The sequence below is a fragment of the Struthio camelus genome, chromosome 3 (genome assembly GCF_040807025.1).
Source record: "Struthio camelus isolate bStrCam1 chromosome 3, bStrCam1.hap1, whole genome shotgun sequence".
Lineage (NCBI taxonomy): Eukaryota > Metazoa > Chordata > Aves > Struthioniformes > Struthionidae > Struthio > Struthio camelus.
In genome coordinates this window covers 134,359,001-134,380,681 of record NC_090944.1, presented here as the reverse complement: position 1 = coordinate 134,380,681, position 21,681 = coordinate 134,359,001, and the positions used below count along the sequence as shown (strand labels likewise).

Sequence of the window (21,681 nt, the reverse complement as noted above, 5' to 3'; positions counted from 1 at the left end):
CACTTTCAAGCTTTTCTCTGCAAACATGAAGGATAGAAACCTGGAAGGAAGGACGGGTGTCTGTTTACCCTGGTGGGTACCGATAGATCCTGGCTGATGCTACGTCCACTGCCAGAAATGTCTGTTGGCTTGGACGCAGCCCTGGGCTGTGCTGCATTCAAACTCGCCATGTTGAGCTGCCTGACGTGGCTTTAGTGCAATATCTCCACACCATAAGCCAACTCAGGGCTCTAGTCAGTCCTCACATCATTATACAGGCATCCAAGTGCAGAAGTTATGGCTTTTATAGAAACGGCAAATGTCACAGACTTGCAATAAAAGGCTGCGAAGCACGGAGACAGTCGGCTGGCACTGCTGGAGAGAGCACCAGGGAAGCTGGGCCTGGTGGATTTGCTACCTTGAAAGTTTTCCATGAACTTTCTCTCTGCCTCCTACCTGAAACCTGTCACCTTTCAAAGCATTGCAAAGGGAAGCCCAAGCATGCACAGGAAGGTGGGGCAAACGGAGGTGGACGGCTGTGCGGAGAGGTGCATACCCACTTCTTCTTCTGTCCACGACCTCCACAGGGTGATCGGAACCAGCTTCCAGCTCTGAGGTTTTGCAGAGTGTCAGGAAGGGGTTGCATGAGAGGTGGGCTCTCCTGTTTTTGCAATTGCTATTGGCAACAGCCAGGCTTTTGGGGGCAAGGTGCCCACAGTTTTCAAAGTGTCTGAAGATGCTTCTCTGCCACGCTTTCTCCTGCTTCAGCCTACCATCTCTGGGGTGAGTTAGAAGAACAGATGCAAAATCAGGGATGTTTTCCAGACTGGTTTTCATATAAGTGAGATGCTCAGTGATAGCAACATCTGTAGCAAGGCCATCTCAACATGGAGGCTGCTCTTTAAATGCTTGCTGGCGAGAGGCCAGATCAGGTGCTTTGAAGAGGAGCCATTTATTTTTTCCAAAGCTTTTCTCAATTTTAAATAAGCCAGCGGACTATGTGAACACCTGCAGAAAGCAGCCTGCTGGAAACATCCCATCCAGCACCAGTCTTACACTGACAATCTGTGTTCCTGGTTTCTGTCACTTGATATTAAAGCAAGGACAGTTACGGGGCAGACTCAGCAGAGGAAGAATACCTTCAGCTCTTGTTTCATGTGGTTTGGCTGCTTCGGATTTTCATTTGGTGGCACGTAGAACTTGCACTTTGTAAAAGTTTGCTTTAGCTCTGGCGATATTACTGTGCTGAGTGGTTTAGCCCTTATTTCAGGTATAGCCAATCTGCTGGAAGCAATAGTAGCACTAAGAGTGGAGGTGAGCATTTTGAGTGCTTTCATTGCAGCAGCGTGTCTTTCGCTTTTTCACTTGTGACTTCTCATTTTCTGATCGTCTGGGAAACACAGTAAAATATATGGCCTTTGAGTGGGAGTTCAAAAGGGGGAAACCAGTTGCTTTGTCTGTTACTTTGTCAGGATCGGTCTGTCTTTCATTTCTCTAGAGCACTTGTCACAGTCAGACAATGTATTGCACGCTGCCTGAGCCCAGCCTGCTTCAGCACCGTGTTCATGCATGCTCAAGCTTCTTGCTAATTGTTTGCTTGCTCCCAGTTTAGTCATAAAGATTTAAAGAACCTCATGTCTTCCCTCACAGGTTGGAAATAGAGGCCGCGTTCTGCTTTGAAGTGTATCGAAAAGTGCTTTCAGGCTTCCTTTTTTGAAAAAGGTCTGGGAACAATTGGATGCGCAAAGCTTTTGTTCCCAGGAACGTGCCCAATCATCTCAAGATCGTAGTAACTGCATGCAGATGAACATCTAGGTGTACAAGAGCTATGTGAAAGAATGAATATCAAATGAACACATGCAGCTGTAATAATTACATTGTACTAAAGAAAATGTCAGGGAGACTCGATGAAGTGTTAAAGAAAATGTTTTTCCAGGCTTTATTGCTCTAAAGCAAAAAATTGAAAATGTGGCCCAGGAGTCATCAGTGCAATAATAACTTTGTAATTCTCTTGGAGAGCCTAGAGAACAGCTCTGGTAAGAACTCCATATCCCAAAGCTTTGCAGTGGGCTATGGCAGAATGCCTTAAATCTTACCAATGGGAAACCTGAGGCCCTCATGTGCCAAGTCAATAACTGGTATTAATAATATATTATACGTGCACTATTTGGAAACACCACAACATAGCTTGAATCGAGAAACTGGGAAAACATTGCGTAAATAATGCTTTATCATAATGCCTTGCGTGGCAGGTTGCGTGCAATGGCAGGTTGGGCTTGTGATAACAAGCCTGTTGCAAATCATGCTTTCTAGGGAAGGTAAAACTGTTATATGGTGCTCAGTAAATGCTCCTGGGGCGTCTGCTGTGCTTGGGGTGCTGTCATGTGAGTTTCTGCCTGCAACTCTGTGGCTCTCGAGATCCCACTTTGCTAGTGAAAGGAGTACCTTCTCACATATGCCTAGAGGTGTCTCTGTAAAACCTTGCAAATGTTGACAGGCAAAAGAGAAGGCTTATCAGGAAGAGAACACCTGAATTAGTAAGTAAATGAGGGTATGTTTGAAACACGGCAGCAATTCTAAAGATGCAGCTGAATGCCAAAATGTGAATGGAAGTAACAAAGCCAGAGCGAGGGTTTGTCTCTTCAGTAGATTTTTCTAGCCGTGGAGACTGATATTCCAGGACACTTCAGTGCCCATATCAAACAGATGTCACAGGAGAAATCTCCAGAAACAGAACAAAATATTCATGTCAAAAGTATTGTAAGCGCTACTTTAATTGCTATTATGCTTCTCTGTACTGCCTTTCTAATTCTGTAGTGCCCAACGTATGCCCGACGCTTTACTTGAAGAAATGTGCTGCATCTTCTCTAACTGCAAGCATCGCTCGCAGAGAGAGCAGACAAACCCTGGTGTGTCTGCCGCAGACCTGGGCTGGCTCGTCCCAGAGCACCTGGCCAACGAGGCTGAACTTTCAAGACAGTATGATTCGTTGGTTCTTGAAAGTTGATTTCATAGTTTTTAGCCAGCTGTAGCAGCCAGTGGAAGGGCCAGTGATGACCCACGTCAGTAGAGAAGTACCACATCAGTAGAGAAAAATCTCTTTTGGCGTACAGAAGCAGTGCCTTAATTTCCTATGTAGCCAACAGGGAGAAATACAACTGATCAAAGGGACATCCCTTCGTCATTAGAGTAAGGCAAGCGCACAGCTTGCCTCTACACAGCTTCAAAACACCAAGGTGTTTCTCCAAAAAGTTCTTCTAATCACAAGTTAGAGGCCTCAATTGGATCCTGCTCCTAGTATTCCCCCACACCAAACCCACTGCATTTGTCGTTCTGCATTTTTCTACTGTTCATGGTTTAATTACAGCTAAATAATAGAATACATAGCTACATGATAGGCTAAACAGGACATTAAATATTAATATAATACAGTAACAACACTCAGGGCAGATAATAAAATGATGCTAGTGGTTTCTTTATAGTTATATAAGACACACCTGCGTCCCACACTGATTTGTGAAACTACCCTCCAATCCAGAGTGGTTTGCTGCTTTTTTCCCTAGTCTGGGTTATTGTTTGGCTAGTTTACTTGTAACTGCTGATTAACCATGGTTTAAAATAGCTACAAACCATTAGGCTTTTGTAAAGCAGTTATAAATGCACATATGCAATAATTTGTGACCGCTTCTTTGGAAATAAAGATGTTTACCACGAATACTTCTAGCTGCAAATTTAAAATTCATAAATATTTGAGTGCTGAATTTTTTTCCTTGCCTAATTCAATCACTCTAATATTCGCCATAAGGAAATTCCAAAAGATTAGAAACAAATTTGTTTTTATTTTCAAGTAAAGAGACAATTTCCAGCTGTATTCACCTAACTTAACCTCTCTAAGGAAAGGTCCTTTTCTCCCCAAGCCTTGTTTACAGTAAGTGCATACTCCCAAAGGTAATCCTTGAGGAACACTATCTTTTAAAGCCTCACCTCTTCAACTCACTCTAAGGCAGTGCGTATATACAAAAGCCTAATAACGAAAATAAAGTAACTGATAGGAACATAACGCGTACAACTGTTTCTGCGCAGTGGCTTACAATGATAGCACTGAATTCATCTAAAAAATTGGAGGAAGTGGTTATATTGCTGCAGCATTTGTTTGAACAGAAAGCCTCGGTCACAAACAAGCCTGACCCCGTTATAGCCTGAAGCGTTTCTTAGCGCATGGGAAACGCAAGTATTGACTGAGTCAGTGTTATAGCTCTTAATGCCATTGGTGTAAACTTGTCAAAGAGGAAGGACTAAATCAAATTATTAAACAAGTCAACAAGCTGAAAATTTACCTTTTCCTCTAATGCCTCTGGCAGTGGCTAAATGAACTACTAAATCAAACACATCATAGCAAATTAGCAAACTATGTTATAGCAAAAATGAAGTTTAATGGCACACAGCAATTGCCAAGATTTTTAATTGGTTCTTTTCGGTCTAGGATCTTAAATGTTTAGCAGCAGAGCCATAATATAAAGAAGATTGGCTCAGAACACAAAAGGAAATTCCCTAGTAAAGTTAGCAACATGAACAGGATTTTTTTTTTTTTCCTTCAGGACCGTCTCTACCACTGACATTTTCACACTAATTTTGAGTTGCACTATTGCTTAAATTAAATCACTAGAACAAAACATAACAGCAAACAAACAAACATCTTCACCCACATTCCCCTAAGTCTTTAAAGGTGTGAAATGAAAGATAGGAAAAATACTAGAAGATAATCAAATTATGGTCTCCCCTCTAACATCAGCAAGGACTCCTTTTTGAGAGGGAAAAAAAATACTGTGAGCTTCTTAAAAATGCTAGAGCTGTTGGCAATTTTTATGTGGCTCCTCATGTCTCTATGCAAGATCTAATTTCTCCAGAAAGCAGTATGCTTTCTCAGAAAAATGTTAACTTTTCTGAACCATTTTGGTTCTATATTAAAACAAATGGGCTTTCTGGGGAGGGGGTGCCATGGTGGCTCATTGGGAACAGTTGCGTTTCCTGAACTGAGGCCCTGAGTTTGAGTCACCGATTCGATGTCCGTGCGTCTTCACTCCCTCGTCTGAGCCAGAAATCTGGGAAGGCCTGTGTCTATCGAAACACCGTGCCAAATTGTGCTTCAGCGCTGGATAGGCCATTCAGGGAGAGGTTTTATGGGCAATGGGCAGAGAGGCCTCAGAGACACACCAAAGGAGCGGTTGAGCTGAGATGTTTCCATGTGATGGATTTGAGGAGTTAGTGCAGAATAGCTCTCCGGTGAAAGGAGCATGATTTTATCAAGCGTTTTCGTATTTTTGAAGGCAGGAAAGTGCTTTGCGCGACCCAGTTCCGTCTGCGGTAGTAACCAGGGTACCACGCAGGGGAAGAGACATTCGTGTGCCCTCCTGCTCTCATGTGCATGGCTCCCCTCCTTCTGCATGGTTCCCCTCTTCTCATGCACCAGTCCAGCCTCTCTCCTTCACAGCAAAGCTGTCCCACGACAGCCAAGTTCTTCAGGAGCGGGAGGTACGTCAAACCAAGCAAGAGAGACTCAGCTTTCTCTGCAGTCGGCCCTCGACTAATAAAATTGACCACAAAGGCTGGCACTTGCAGATGCCTTCCTTGACCTGCCGTCATAGGGCCAGTGGCTGCGGCCCTTGGGACAGTAGCAAGAAAGGAAGGAGGATGCTAAAGCCAGAAAGAAACAATCAAACACCACAGCTGATTTGATAGGCATGGGTAAACCACTAGGCCAGTAAACATATTAGTCTTTAGAAGAAGTGTTCAATACACTTTAAGTCCATGGTCTTATTGTACGGTGATATACAGCAAGGAGCATCACCAGTATCTCTAGCAATCGGTGGAGTTGTGTTGGTGGGATGGAGTTACATACGTGGGAGCAAAAGGAGGATCAGAACAGGTTGCTACAGTGACTGAAGAGAAGCAAGAGAGAGAGGTAGGACAAACTAGGCTGGAGGCAGAGCTGTTTGTGACGTACTGTGTCAAAGAGAGAAGTGTTGAGGAGGCAGATGTTTGACAAGGATGGAAATGCATAGATGCCTACTGGAGAACGGTGCTGAATGTTTACAGACAAAGGCATGTCCTAGCGCTGAGAAAGGGTGCATTCCTTCCACATTTAATAAACTTTATGGTCTGCTTGAAAAAACAAAATTATTAAATTGCCTATGTGATCAAAAGCTACTGTGCAAGCTCGAATATTGGCAGGACTAAATCTTGGGGAAAAAAACTGGTTGTTAGCTTACATAGGTACAGTCTCATTAAGAATATTATCTTATGAGACTTTACTATCTCATTAAGAATATTGTGAGTATGTCCACAGAACTTTCCTCTTTTATTTGGCAAATTCATGGAAGAAAAAAAAAAAAAAGCCCAGAAAACATTTTTTAACAAAATACTAGTTTTAGTGTTTACAGTTTCAAATACAAATTACATATAATTTTAATTACAAAAAATACAGCTTTTTACAAAATGCCATGAAGCTTCCTGAGCTACATGTAGTAGGAGGCTGGGAGATTGCTCCAGAGAAGTCTACTTCCCCTCATCTGTATGCTGCTTTAGGTGTCTCCTATTGACAGTGCTCAAACACAGGAAGCCAGACTTTTGGTTGGATTTTTACATTTTGTTATTATGCTAGGAATGTGCATACTCCATACTTGTTTTATTAGTCATGAGCTTCCCACACATTTACCTTCCAAATCCTTCATAAAATAGTAGCTGCTAAAAATCTATATTACTGAGGACTGGGCCTTTTGCAAGATAGCCAGAAACTCTTCCCTAGTGCAAACCCCGTTTGTACATTTGAAATATGGGGGATGCTAACAGATAAGCTTTCTGTAAGGACTTGATTAGGTACCACCCAGCTTCTTTGCAACAGCTTATTATAAAACTCTGCATTTACATGTAGAAAAATTCGTAAATGCAAAGAAACTAGCTGTCATGAGAGTAAAACAACTGAGTAATGAGTTCCGTGAGGGGGACATATCTGAACTTATCACTACATCTATTTCTGCCGCGGATTAATGGTGATTTGCCAAGCATTTGGCATCTCTCGTTGGCAGATTTCCAGGCCCATACACAGAGAAAGCTGAATGGGTTCATTTAATGAAGCTGAGAAATGCTTTCAGGCTTTCCTGTCGGCAAATTCATCCCGCAGCCCTGGCCAGCGCCCGAGGAAGCTTTGGCTCTTCCCCTGCTGTCCTCTTTGGGGGAGCAGAGCTGGGCGCCAGTGCCAACACCCCCGAGCCCTGCTCCGTCCGTCCCGAGGCTTCGCTACCTGCCACTCCAGGGCAGAAGCTGCTCAGCTGGTCGCTTGCGCCTGCTGGGGGAGGAATATTGCAGCGTGCTCGTGAGCGGGCACTGAAATGCAGCCAGTATCTGCATGCATTTTTTTCTGACACCAGGCCAAGGAAAACAAGTTGCCCCATGCTTCACCTGCTGATTTCTGCACATGATGAGTTGGGATGCAATTCGGGGCTGGCCTACACTGCAGGGCAGGTGAGAAAACCATCAGATGGACCTGATGAGGCCATTGCAATATGTCCAGAAACCACAGGTAAAATGCTAAATGAGGAGAAAAGCATGATATATTAGACCTGCAGCTGATTCAACATCCTTCGGTCAAAGATGAGCATGGGTGCTGTGCGCTCAGCAGAGGCTGCTCAGGAGTGTGAGACAGGCCCATGGCAGGTAACGGACAGCTGGCAGAGAGGGCGGCAAACCATGCCACTCTTTGTGCACCAGGTCTGATTTCTGCTTGCAAAGTGAACCCTTGGCCAAGATTTTAGGTTTCTCTCCTTAAAATTTTTCACACTCATGCTTGGAATAACTCATTTAACACTTCCTTTCCTCATTATGGGACTGTAAAACAGCAACAGCTTTTCTCACAGGGATTGCTAATTACTCATTATTAGTTGCATTTGTATTGTCTCCATATTTCTAAGTCCTGAGGAGCAGGACTCTATTATGTGATACTTTCCTTAATACAAAACAAAGTATCATCCCAGCTGCAGAGAGCTTACCGTCTGAGTCACAAATCACTGCCGAGTACTTTGACATCGTGGATCTAGGATGGGTTTTATTATTATGACAATTCCCCACCTCCACGGCGACTTCTAAGAGCCAAATCTTCTATTAGATGACAATAGCTGCTGAGTCACCTCTGATCTCGCCAGGCCAACCTCCTCTCTTTGCACATCTGTGCGTGTGTGTGTGCGTGTGTGTGTGTGTGCACACGTGCACGAGACACACAAGGGATTAACACACCACCTTTCTCAGGAGAGTCTTTCCAGTCTGTGTCTCTGTGCGCTTTTACAGCAGGGACACCAGTAATCATAAAAAGAAACTGCTTTCAACCGTAATCAAGTATATCTTCTGCATGGCTGAATGGTAGGGTGTTTCTCGCCATCTGTGCAGAGACATTAACTTTCCCTGCTGCACACCTTTACATCTACATGTCAGCTCACACACATGCTCTCTTTCTGGAAAATAATAGACTTGACTGAAAAACATTTTGTGTTAAACATGCAGTGAAACTAGGCCCGTCTAGCTAATTATGAGGATGGAGAAAAAAAATGGGTCAGCAGATGGACGTACAAACCTGTTTCTGAATTACATGCAAGTCCAGACTGTCGGCACTGGCAGTGTTTTGGTATAACTTGAGCAGCCCAATAGGCAGCGCAAGCACAAGGAATCAAAGCACTGAAAGAAGAACGAGGCAGGTGTCCTGGAGGTGCTGGCGTCTGTTCAGAGTTGCAGAACAGAGTTTGCTTGGCAGAGGCAGCCACAGATTATTATTTGGCCAGAGCTTTCACCCTGGGCTACGGTGGCAGCCAGGCAATATGGGCGCAGGAAAGCAAAGCGGCAGCTGAGCACGGCGGCTTGGCCGGTGGCGTCATTGCAGGTGAGAAGCAAAGAGCACTGGCCTCACTGTGCAGGAACTGCTGAACGGTGCTTGTCCGCCCCCAGCTTACCTGCTTGGAAAAGCAAAAAGAAGCGTCCAGTTGAGCCCTCTTGGCACACCTGGTTTGGGCCAGCACTTTGAGACAGAGTGAGAGCCTCCGTGGAAATGATTACTAGAAAACACATTTGCCAAAAAGTGGCCTTTAACCTAACCAGGGCTCTGCCATGTCACGCAGCCAGGCTGGAGCAGCCGTAGTCCAACAGGGCCTTCAGCACATGGCCCTTGTGATATGGCAGCTGCTGAACCGCTCATGGGCTGGGAGTTAAAGGTGGAAGCCGACGCCTCTCATTTTCCTGCTGTTGCTTCATGAGAAGGTCTTTAGCAAAAGCCTTTGCTTGGGCCTGGTGACTGTGGGGTCCTATGGCAGGTATTTTGGTATTTCCCGTATGTTTCCCTGCCCCCAGTTACCAAGCTGCTTACAGAGCTGCAAGCCACCATGCAGGTCTAATTGATCCTGGTCCCCAAGCCCAGCAGGAGGAAGAAACATCAATTTACCTGAAAGCATTTCTGCTTCATAACAAAGCTCGCTGTGCCCACAGAGCGATGGCTGTGTCACGCTTTCCAGTTCGAACCCTGGGTCTCAGAGGTGTGAAACTTAGCTTCAGCACCTCACTGTGGGCTGAATTTTACAGTCTGTGATCTCAGCTAAGGAACATTTTTTTCCCCCTCTTGTCGACAGTTTGGATTCTTTGAAGCCAAAGGAGAGAGCAGATATGAAAGTGAATATGGCACTTGGAAAACAATTGAAAGCATTTCTAGGATTAAAAAGCAACTTTTCACCCTCCAGTAGCTTTTATTTCATCTTTTCTAAAGCTGAAAGTGATCACACTAATGTATTATTCATGCATAATGTACACAGGTCTTCTCCATTCTCTTTAAACGTGCACGTAATGGACAGGTAGTGCCAGCTTTGCTCTCGTAAGTAGTCCTGGGAAAGTTACCCTTCACTCAAGATGAGCAAGATGAGCCAGATTTGTGGTGGTCTTGGTCTTAACAACTAGGGCTGAATCCTACAGCCCCATGGTTAACTCCTGCAAGGCAAACTCTGCCACATGAGTCAACCAGTGTTCAGTGCATGAGGTATCTAATCCATAAGGCATCTAAATCATGAGGCATTAGCTAGCTTGGATGCAGAGCACTCTGCTCTTGTAACTCCACTTTTTTCCCCTTCTATAAGAGCAGAGTTAGACCAGCCATTGGCTCTGATGGGATAGGGTTAAGCCAGCTCGGAGGAATTGAAAAATCCCACCAGCCAGGGATGCTGCCTCTCACTGAGGCATGAAACATATTATCTTACAGGACAGAAAGGTTTATACTGTGGCTGCATATGTTCTTCCTGCTCATTTCAGAGAGAGGAAATCTCAGTCTCCTGGTGTGTCAAACCAGAAGTGATTCAAGAAGAGCAAAGTAACTTCAAAAATATTTCAGATGTGGAAAAAAGTGAATGTAGCTAGGAAAAAAAAAAGGAAATATATTCACTAAGAAATACAAATTCACATCCAGCCATGCCATACAAAAATCTCAGGAGTGCAAAGATTCCTATACAAGTAGATAAATTGTTTTTAATCTATCTGAAACCAGCTAAAGTTCAGTATTTTAATGCTTAACAGACCTTGAAAGATTTCAAAATAGTGTGGAAAGGATTGAGGGCAGCGGGGCGGGGAGGTAATTTCTCCCCCTAAAATATGAACCAGTTCTTTAAGCAGTAAATGCACAGCTGAAGTGCAAAGGAGATATGAAACTGAACATCATTCAAGGTATCCAAAAGGAAAAGCTTCTGTGCAGTACCAGAGCCTTATCTATCTGAGCGATGTGCTTTTGTGACTGGCACAAAGAAGAAAACACGACATGTCCTCACTTTCTTCTGGGGAGGTCCTCAGGGTGGCACGGCCCTGAGGGTCCAAGTTAAGTTCATAACATAAAAATTAATGTCTACAGTGTTTTCTGGTTAAGGATCTCAAAGCCTCATTCTCCCAAGATAAGTTGTTTCTCATAAGGACTTACATTCTTGGTTCTTAGGTGTCTTATCTGCCACTGTGTTACGCTGGTGTTACTCTTCTGCTATCCTATGGGGGCTGGGATACCTAGCAGAGGCGGCGCTGTGTTGCCCGGCTGCTTGCCCTCCACTCCATGGCACAGCAGGCTGCGGGCTATTAGAGCTCGTGAGTAAAACCCTGGTTTCCTGCTCCAAGCTAACTCTTACAACCAAGCCATTCACCTTAGTAGTGTGTGAAAAAGTGTTTTAAAGTTGTTTTCCAGTACATCTAGACACAAAAGTGGTAGGTAAAGCTTAAAAGGTGAAGAAATGAACTTACACAGCTCTAGAAAACAGTTATGAACAGTAAGAGTCTCATTGAATTCAGCTGTGTGCTCACCCGGTCAACTGACTTCAAATGTATGTTTGAAACAGGAATGCTGTGCACATTTTGTGATAATGCCTTCCTCTGGCATTATACTAAAAGATGTGCACCAGCATGCCCGGACAATAGATCCTGAAAATCAGTCTTCAGGTTCTTTAATCTGCTGCCTGCATTTGCCTGATTGTAGTAGAAAGTGAAATGTTTCCCGCTTCCCTCTTTTTGTCTCAGAGGAGGAAGATATTTTATCTAAAAGGAAGGAAGAGTGTTCCCCCCACCACCTAGAATCAGGAGGGTGTCTTCACCATCTGTAACAGCAGCAGAGGACAATACCCTGGCATGCACAATACATTTTTTATGACACTGTTTCAACTGAAAGAAAGGAAAAATGCTCACAGAAAACCAGACCAAAGCTGGAGTAGCTTTGACGTTGCTGAGAAGCCAGATGGACTGAGGCTGGACATGCTAGAGAGTCAAAGAATAATCACAGGCATTTATAAGGATCAAAACATCCAGCTGTATAACAGGTTTATCTCTCTCTATAATATTAATATTACGATATATATAAGAATAATTCAAGCCAGAAGTGTTAATACGAATAATAAAGACATCTATGGACATGTGGTGCCTTCCCCCACTGAAAAAGTAGATTCTGGTGTCTGTTTGTTTGTTGAGTCTTTTGTTAGAAAGCTACCATTTCTGTTTGGAAATGCAGTTGTGAAGTCTCTCAGGAGCTTCTGTTCCTGTGTCTTATGCTGCCTTTTTCCTCAGCAGGTGGCATCTCTAGCTAGCCTAGCAGGAGACTAAACTTGAAGTACAGGCTAGACAAGTGGCTAGTGAGGTGGACTGAAAACTGGCTGAACTGTAGGGCTTATAGGGCTGTGATCAGCAGCAAAAAGTCCAGCTGGAGTCCAGTCACTAGTGGTGTGCCCCAGGGGCCAATACTGGAGCCAATAATGTTTCGTATCTTCATTAATTACTGGGATTAAGGGGCAGAGTGCACCCTCAGCAAGTTTGCTGATGATACAAAACTGGGAGGAGGATCTGATCTCTCTGATCCACGAGGGCTTTGCTGCCATTCAGAGGGATCTTGACAGGCTAGAGAGGTGGGCAGAGAGGAACCTCCTGAAGTTCAACAAAGGCAAGTGCAAAGTCCTGGTCTTATACCTTGCAAGGAATAACCCCATGCATGAGTACAGGCTGGGTGCTGACCATCTGGAGAGCAACTCTGCAGAGAAGGACCTGGGAGTCCTCGTGGACAACAAGCCGACCATGAGCCAGTAATGTGCCCTCATGGCAAAGGCAGCCATTGGTATTCTAGGCTGCATTAGGAAGAGCATCGCCAGCACACCAGGGGAGGTGATCCTCCCCGTCTACTCAGCCCTCATGCGGCCTCACCTGGAGTACTGTGTCCAGTGCTGGGATCCCCAGTATGAGAAAGACATGGAGCTCCTGGAGTGAGTTTGGCGAAGGGCTACTAAGATGATGAAGGGACTGAAGCATCTCTCAGAGGAGGAGAGGCTGCAAGAGCTGGGACTGTTCAGCCTGGAGAAGAGAAGACTGAGCGGGGAGCTGATCAACGTGTATAAATACCTTACGGGAGAGTGTAAAGAAGACAGAGCCGGACTCTTCTCAGTGCTGTCCAGTGACAGGATGAGAGGCAATGGGCACAAAAGGAAATACAGGAAATTCTGCTTAAGCATATAAAAGAGATTTTACTGTGAGGGTGATCAAACACTGGCACAGGTTGCCTAGAGAGGTTTGGCATCTCCAACTTTGGATATATTCAAAATCCAACCGGACACAGCCCTGGGCAACCTCTGATTGACCCTGCTTTGACCGGGGAGGTTGGACTAGATGATCTCCAGAGGTTCTTTCAACCTCAGCGGTTTTGTGATTCTGTGACTATGACATGATTTCTCCTTCTGCTGTGTCCCCAGAGCTATCCCTAAGTATTCCACCATGAACAATTTTAGTCCAGATAGTAATCTTGTTTCACGGAGGAGTAAGTGAGTGTGAAGATATGAAAACCAGCACCTGTGTCCCAGAACGACTTATTTCAAACATTGCATGTGGCTATTCTTTTGTCTTTTTTTTTTTTTTGATAAAATTCATAAGCTTTCTGGAAGAAGCAGACATGCTTTCCATAACATTCTCTCTCCTGAAATACAGGAAAAAATCCTGTACTTTTACAGTCAAAATGAAAACATTAGTCTTGAAGTAAAATGTTTTGATCAGATACAAAAGATGATATTTATATTAATAACGAACAAGCTGTCAAAATACAGGCTAGGACAATTTCTTCGAGACAGGGTATGTACTGTAAGGGCATATACAACTTTGGCTTTTAAATTTAGGCAAGTAACTGGCCCTGTATATGTGTAAATCACCAACTTACTTACATAATGCAAAACAGGTACTTGTGGGTACAAATGAGGCTAATGGCATATCCTAAATTTGGCAGAAATCGACCTTACAAGTTTAATTAAGATATCATGTTGGGTGCCTCACGTTCTGACGTCATAGGTAGTGTCACAAAGACTCCTGGTGTTTGCAGGAAGCTTCTTCCAGCAGGCATGAGTGGTGCACCGGGATCACGTTTTCTCTACTTGTGAGTGGGTGCAACTAGGTGGAAAGGTGCTGGGTCATGAAGGCCATGTCTGATTACAAAAGGGATATTACTTGTAGCATATTCTGCCTGCCAGTCTAAGCCTGTGCTGGGATGGCGTTTAGGCCCCTAATTAAATTGGCACTCTGCTGAGCGAGCAGGCACTGTGCCATGTTAGCAGACGGGCATGGCGAGAGCCCCGCACAAGTACCAGGGGTGTCAGCGAAGAGTCAAGCTCCCGGTTATGAGTGGTGAGGTGACAGCCCAGCCAGCGGCTGCGGGCCGAAGATTTAAGGAGATGTGACATCTCCACTCCAGCTTAGAGCTTGATTAGGCTTGGGAGAAAAACAGCAAACCCTAACCCAGCCCAGTGTGGCAAAGGCCTGGCTGCAGGGCGAGATACATCTCTCTCTATCCAAAGCCTTGGGTCCTGTCACGATGGCTGGACACATACGGCCATTTTTCAGCCAGGAAAGGATCTACCAGGCCCTGTCGTAGGCTGGCTGGCACATCAGGGAGTAGGCTGACATGAAATCCTCCAGTCACAAAAGCAATTAAATAAAACTGAATCAACAGCTTGGGATTTCTGTCTAGAGGTGTATTTACCGTACGCATGCGAGGAGGAGTGCTGGGACCCCATTTTGTCTGTCCCTGCTCTTCGCCATACCCTAGATCTCCACCGGCACACAAACTTCCCAGTCAAGCGACTGCAACCCTGGGAAACGTCTGGCATTGTAGGAGAAAGAGAGAAGCATTAAAACTTATGTATTGATGAAGCTCCACTCTTACGACACCTCACTGCCCTTTAATTCTCTAATTAACCTGCACCCCTGGAGCAGCAGCTCCATTCCTCCTACCTCGTATTGCTCTTCCTCCACTTGCTGGTCAACATTCGTGTTGATGAAAAGGGAAAAAAAGCAAACCCTTTTCACTCGCTTTCTTCAGTGATGGGCTTCCCTGCCTTCCCTGCTTTTCTGTGCTCTCACCTACTGCAGTCTCTGCCCATCCTGCCCTCCTTACCTATGGCACATCATTTCCAGGCACTGCTCGGTTGGTCTTCTGCTAACCTAAAAGCATGGAGGGATCAAAATCAGTTCGGGACAAACTGAGGAAACTGCAGAGAAGAAGGGGAGAGAAAGTGAGAAGAAAAGAAGACCCTCACCAGATAAATAATTTTTTGCTGCCATAAAATTATTTGTATTTAACCTGCTCACACTGTTTTAAAGCCAATATCAAAGCCCTCATTTAAAGTCAATATTTAAATGGAAAAAAGCCATTTTGAAACAAAAAGTAAATTTTTTAGTGAAAAATTCCCACTTTTCTTCATCCCCAACTGCTTGCCAAGTGCACACTGAATTTGTGAATATTTTCAATGTCTCCCTCTGTTTCTTCCATAAAAACTCCTCTGGTTTTTTCCATAGATGCAGTATTCAGTGGGGAAAAAAAAATTCTCTTTGGCTTTACTGCTTAGTAACCATCACCATCATCTTCCTACTGTGACCTTAACCACTTGCCCTCGGTGTCTACCCACTTGCCTTCATCCATGACGTACGCATGACATAGTCCTTCTGCCGGAGCGTCTCTTTTCTTTTCGCAGTGCCACCGAACACAGCACCCAGCGCATGAGCAGAGAGGTCCTGTCAACGGGGCTGGAAGAGAGGTGGAGGGAGGCTGGGGATGGACTTTGCTCGGCTGCCCTGTTACACTGAGATAGTCATCTGAGCCGGCCAGTTTGGTCCTGAAAAACAAAAAGGAAACCCACAAGCTGACCAAATTTCCATGGATACATTTATTATTTTCCCTGGCCTGCCTCCTCCAAAGGCTCGTGAACTTGCTTATGTCTCGGGGACTCGGGGAACCCAGCACAGGCTTTTGCAGGAGCTTAAAGCAAGTTTCAGAACGTGAACTATCCTTCTTCCTAGTGGTAATGAAACCTTTTTATGTTTGCTTATCCCAATGCTAATAGCTTTTTTTATTTAAACAAATCCTCAGTTATGCATTCTAACTACGAGCAGTGATTCATGAGCAACAGATGTCAGCGCCAGCGCTAACACAGCAGCGTTACTCGCTGAATAGTTCCAGGTGCCAGAATAGTCACATTTAACCATCTCTGCAGAGGCCTCAGAAACTTAAAGGTAGATTTTACTGTTGGCGCATTGAAAGCAGAAACAAAAAAAAGCTAGTAAAGGTAACATTAATAAAGCATTTGCAAAATATATGTCAAAGCTTAACTTCCCCCTGCTGCAGAAAATAATAGAAGAAGTTTTTTTCATTTTTATTTGTTTGAATTTAAAGACCATTATTGTGAGACTCAAGATATTTTTGAATCAATAAGAGATTCTTTGGTGCTGTTTATTTATTTATTTTAAGGAAATTCTAAAGGTATAATGAAAGGTTTGAATCTTGTTTCTGAGATGTAATTAAAAAAATCTCAATATCTACGAAGGTCAGTGTGGCTTGCTAAACAACATTGATTTTTGGAATATTACTGATGCACATAATGATTTTTTTTAAGATAACTTCCATCCCTTCAAGAACTATGTCAGATATAATCTGATTGGTAAATACCTACTCTAAATTAAACTGGCACAGTAATTGCATGTGCCTTGTCACAAGTTATTGGAAAATTATTCAAAACATTGAAGCAAGTCTGAGGACAATACAAAAAAATTCCTTCTATTTCACATTTTGAACTGTAAGTTTCTTTGTCAGTGTTACTGGGGACAGGAGGCCCTTGAAGAAAAACCTTGTCCTACCGAAAGCAGTGGGCATTTTGCCATTGATTTGAAAGGAACTAGGATTTTATCACTGGCTTTTAAATCAGGTTTTTCATTGAGTTTTTCTTGTCTGGAAATTGGGGATGAAAATATGTTATCTTTCTCATATAGTATTACTGCACTTAATTAATGCTTAGCAAGTGCTTTGGAATCTTTAATTGAAAGGGTTAGGGTGTTTTAATTAATCATCATTGTATTGCCCACAGATCACGCCAAGCAGGGAGGGAGAGGAAGGGCACCGCTATGGCTTTGGCCGTCTGATAACTCTGCCCCATTGATTTGGCTTTGCTTAGCAGGCAAGTGACTCAGGATTAGTCTTCTGCAGGGGTCAGCATGAGGCACTGAAACGAATTCACGGCAGGTTCACAGAGCTTGCTAAAAAGGACCAGCTGGATATAATTCAAACACCTTTAATTTCAGACTACTTAAGCCTGTGGGTAGGGATAAAGGGGTCAAGTATTCTGCCTTGAATAGGCCCTGCTTTAAAACCAGAACCAGCAATTTACTAGTATTAAGGCAACCCTATCAACACAGAAGCCTGCGTATTGTATTTGCTCCTCGGCCCTTTCATTTTGCGGCTCATTTAAATTGTTCCGCATAATTATTCCATGGGAAAGGCAGTCACCGCCCAACCGTCGAGGGGGCAGGGAAGACGAGATTAAAGTATCGCTCTCTCAGCCCCGAGAGACTTGCAGGGCGAGAGCAGTCCTCACGCAACAGGGACACCTTGTTAGCAACTTCCGTTAAAGAAGAAAATAGGACTTTCGCTCTCTTCTGTGCTCTCATGCTGACGGATGTGAATCAGAAACCGCTTTACTTACTAAACAGTGTTATTTACTAATGGCAAAAAAAAAAAAAAAAACCACATACGGCTGCAACGATCCTGAGATAATCGCCTGTCCCAAAGGATGCTGCCTTCCCGACCGGTGTCTGAGAGGAGGACCGGTCGCTGTAAATGAGCGCAGCTCTGCTGCTTGCAGGAGACAAGCCTGCTTGCAGCTCTCTTGGTGCGACCAAGTATTGCCCAGGATGCTGCGTTAACTTAAACGTTAGGCACAAAAGGGATTAATTCCGGCGTCCCCCGTCTAGCTAAGTTTGTGGCTATAACTCTCATTTTGTAAAGGTGTTAATGAGCACAGAATCAGGCTAAAAGGCTTTTCTCAGGGCTGCACACAACAAACGAGGTGCCCGTTACTGCTCGCGCTCTGCAGCCCAGCAGCGCTGCTTTGTTCCGTTTCGGGGGAGCTGCACTGATTGGGTTTAATTGGTTTTTTGTTTTTTTTTTTTCAGTGGGCGAGCAAAAAAACACGGTTCCAAATAAAACTCCCGCACATTTATGAGTGTCTGAGCTTTCTCCTGCAAAGTCTCTCCCGGCTGGCCGTGTCCAGCGCAGGCAACGGCTGCTGGCCCGAGAGAGGGCTCGCAGGAGGAGAAGGGAGTCGAGGGGCAGAAGCGCGCGCGGCTCCTCGCTGCTGGGCTCACAGGACGTCCCGCCAGGAGGGAATGAGATACCCCCCCCCGAGCCCCTAGCGCGCCCCGAAGAGGTCTCTTAAAGAGAGAGCAGAGGCGCTGCTTCGCTGCAAGTGGAAATGGCTAACAGCCGCGTGCTCTTCGAGGTGCGCGAGGGGCAGACGCGCCGGCGTGCCCCCCCGCCAGGGTCTGGCTCACAGGCCGGAGGCGCCGCACGGGCCGCTAGGCAGGCAGAGAGCTGCACGCCGGGAGCTCGCCACCCCGCAGCCCGATCTTGCAGCCCTGGAAAAGGTCAGGCGTCTCGGCGCTGCGCTTGAAACCAGTTCTGGGGTTATTCCCCGCAGTATTGCAGACTGCAGGCGCTCCCGGCAGCGGCGTCAGCCCCGCCGCGTTGCTGCGCCTGCTCAGCGAAGACCGAGCGCTCCTGCATCCCCCCACCCCGCCGAAAAGCGCTTGGGTGCTGTAAGATTATCTGCACCGCTCCGGCTGACTAAGTGGTGTAGGACAACGGGCAACTCAGGGAGTGAAGCCGGCCGCAGAGTCGGCGCGCAAAAGCAGGGTTTGAACACGAACCCAACCTTGGGTTTCCTGGTGAGCCTTCCCGGTTGGGGGAGGCAAAGGAGAAGATGGTTTTTTTGTAGGAGTTCAAAGACACCTTAACCTTTTTTAAAAGATGTTTAATTCCATTAATTAAGCATTCATCTCCCTCTCCCATCAGTAACGCCGAGAACGCACCAAGACAAACTACCGGCGTGCAGGGGGCCTAGCAATGTGGCGTCTTCTCTTCCTGAAGGCCCCGGCCCAATCCAGGTCAGTGCGATGCGAGCCGCAGGCGAGAACACCCAAGCGCCTCCTCACGGACAGCAGGGCGCACAGAGCTCTGTGCCCTTCGCAGAGTTTTCCATCTGCTCCCTTTGCTCACGGAGAGAAGGTAGCGGGCGAGCGGGGCTCAGCGGGGCTGAACCCTAACTTCGGCCCTTACAGACGGCGCCGCTTCCGAACTAGGAAAAGGAAAAAGGGGGGGGGGGGGATAAAAAAAACAGCCAACAGCCACCGACTAATTCGACGAACGCAAAAGGAGAAGCGGCCGTCAGGTTGCAGCCAGGGTTTCTCGTTCCTCCGGCGAGGGCGAGCTCCTTCTGCCCCTCGACACCCCAGGGCCGTGCCCAGCTCCCGTCACGGCGGCCAGTGCCGAGCAGCGAGCGCCCCGAAACATCCCGGCTGCCGCCGGGGCAGGGCCGCGGGGAGCGGGCGCCGGACGGCCACGGGAACGCGCTGCCATCAGGCTACAAGGGCGCCCTCCCAGCCCCGTACCTGAAGCCACATTTTTCTTCAGCACCAAGAGCGCGCCTCCCGCCCCCCACCTTTCCCCCCTGCGGAAGGCGAAGTGCATAGGGCCGGGAACTGTTCCTGCGCCGGCAGAGGAAATAACAAGGAGGAGTCTGTCCAAACGACGTGATATTCAGTGAACGCTCTCTTATTATGCCTACAAAGGAGCCAGAAAGCACATACCAGCTGACACTTGGCGGCATCTCCGCTGTGCTAACTGGCTGCAATTAATGAGACAGAGGCGCTAAAGTCAGAAAGAACCCAAGCCAGGGGAAAAAAACAACTTCATCAATTAATTAAAAATTAAGAGAGACCAGAAGAAAATCTCCTCCCACTCCTTCCAGTCAGCAGCCAGCCTTGGAAAAAAATTGCCAAGGGAGGTTCAGGAGCAACCTGAAAGGAATGCAAGCCTCAAAATTTAAAGCGATGCTTCAAAACTGGCCAGAGTTGCCCATCAACCTCACGCAAATTATGAAGCTCAGCGGCAGGCAGCCAGTCTTTTAATGCCATCGCCTTCAAATGAATAGGGCATCCATGCTGCTACCATCCTAAGAGACGACTTGCATAGACTGATGCTCTGCTAATGCTTGTAAGGTATTGCAAAGCAGCCAGGATATATAGCACATACAGCTATGGGACCGGGGCTGCAAGCGGGACGAGTGCGAAGGGTAGAAGCACGCCGCTGGTGCAGCTTCCCGGCTTCAGCAACCCTCTCCCACTGTGGGAAGCAAAGCCTCGGCCAGGAGCTGGGATAAAGAGGGGGAAGAGCGGCTGTAGCCGATCTCCAGTCCTTACGCTGCACGTGACGGCATGTGTGGCTGCCGGGGCCGGAGGCTCGGGCAGCCCGGCCCAGTGCCCTGCGTTCGCGCATCCGCAGCAGCCAGATTTCCCCTGAGCTCTGGACCCGAATGGCTACTTTACTGAATCAAAGCCAAAAAGAACCATCGACTAGAAAGGAATATAACATAAATGGCACTGAATTACCGCAGAGATTGTCTCCAAGAAAATGTTGCGGTCTGATCCAAAGCTCAGCCAGTCAGTACTCACCTTTTCAGTGTTTTTAATGGCCCTGGAATCTGGTCATTGTTTAATAAATCTTGTTCATTTCTTGCCAACAAAGAGAACTATAAAAAAGCCAAGAGAAGTCCATTATTATTAAAAAACAATAGGGCAATAATGCCTACATACTTCACAGCTGCTATGGAGAGTAGTAGTATTTTTAGTGCATTAAAAGACATAAGCCATGCTACAACTGCTAAGTATTATTAGTAAAAATACTCAGATATCAGAAATGATTTGCACTTACATTACTCTAAACTCTTTCAGCTCAGAAGTTAAGACCCCAATCTCCTTTGCGTGTCAAATTCATCCTGGAGTCATATATACAGATATATATGTGAGCACATATGTATAAATATATATATATATTTCGAAAGAAATTTCAGTTTCTTTTTATATCCTAACCAATTCATCAAAGTCTTTTTGCATTAAAAAGACAATTGTTTGATTTCCAGAGGCAAATACTCTCCAGCTTATACTACTACAATTAGAATAACTGTTCACCCACCCCAGCGAGTGACCTTTAATTGCATGTTAAGTGTTTTCCGTAGGCTATGCTGGGATACTCATGTCACAGATTTAGGTGGGTAGGGGCTACCAAGCTAAGCACTAATACACTCAACACTCCCAGTAAGATGCATGATGAGTCTTTGATGTCAGGGCAATTGCCAGTCAAGGGGGAAGGCTCAGTGTCCAGTGCTCCCTCAAAGGTATTGACCCTTGATGTTTCCAAGTTGCCATCTTCCAACTCACTGCTTCGCCCCCTGCCCCTTCGTTAGGGTTTTGTGTCTTTCTTGGTAATGCTTTTCCTCTTCAATCCTTGAGCTGCTCACTGTCTGCCTCTTAACAAACACCCTTCCTCCCAGAGAAGAGTAAAAGCCTATAAGCTTGCTCCCAGGGTAACCACTGTTAGCCCTGTAGAAACGAGCCACGCTCACACAGCTGTGCTTTGCCAAAGCGCATCTTACATCTCAGCGGGCCGCCGATGGGCCATGGCAGGGCCCGTGCTCCCTCTGAGGAGGCTCAACCCAATGCTCCCCACCACCAGGCAGGCCCTGGCTAATGACCTGCAGCGTGGGAGCGATTGGTCTGACGCGCCGGCTTGGGGTGTAGGAG

The 21,681-nt window shown here is 45.9% G+C and overlaps 1 long non-coding RNA gene across 1 annotated transcript; it reads right to left on the bottom strand.

The window, feature by feature from the left end:
• Window positions 1-7,802: 7,802 nt before the first annotated feature.
• LOC138066892 (uncharacterized) lies at window positions 7,803-21,020 on the bottom strand. The gene is made up of 6 exons (XR_011140543.1): window positions 20,554-21,020; window positions 18,913-19,178; window positions 15,466-15,668; window positions 14,788-14,997; window positions 14,537-14,656; window positions 7,803-8,975 (listed from the first exon to the last, which is right to left on the bottom strand). It is a non-coding gene; the product is annotated as an uncharacterized lncRNA (long non-coding RNA).
• Window positions 21,021-21,681: the final 661 nt, after the last annotated feature.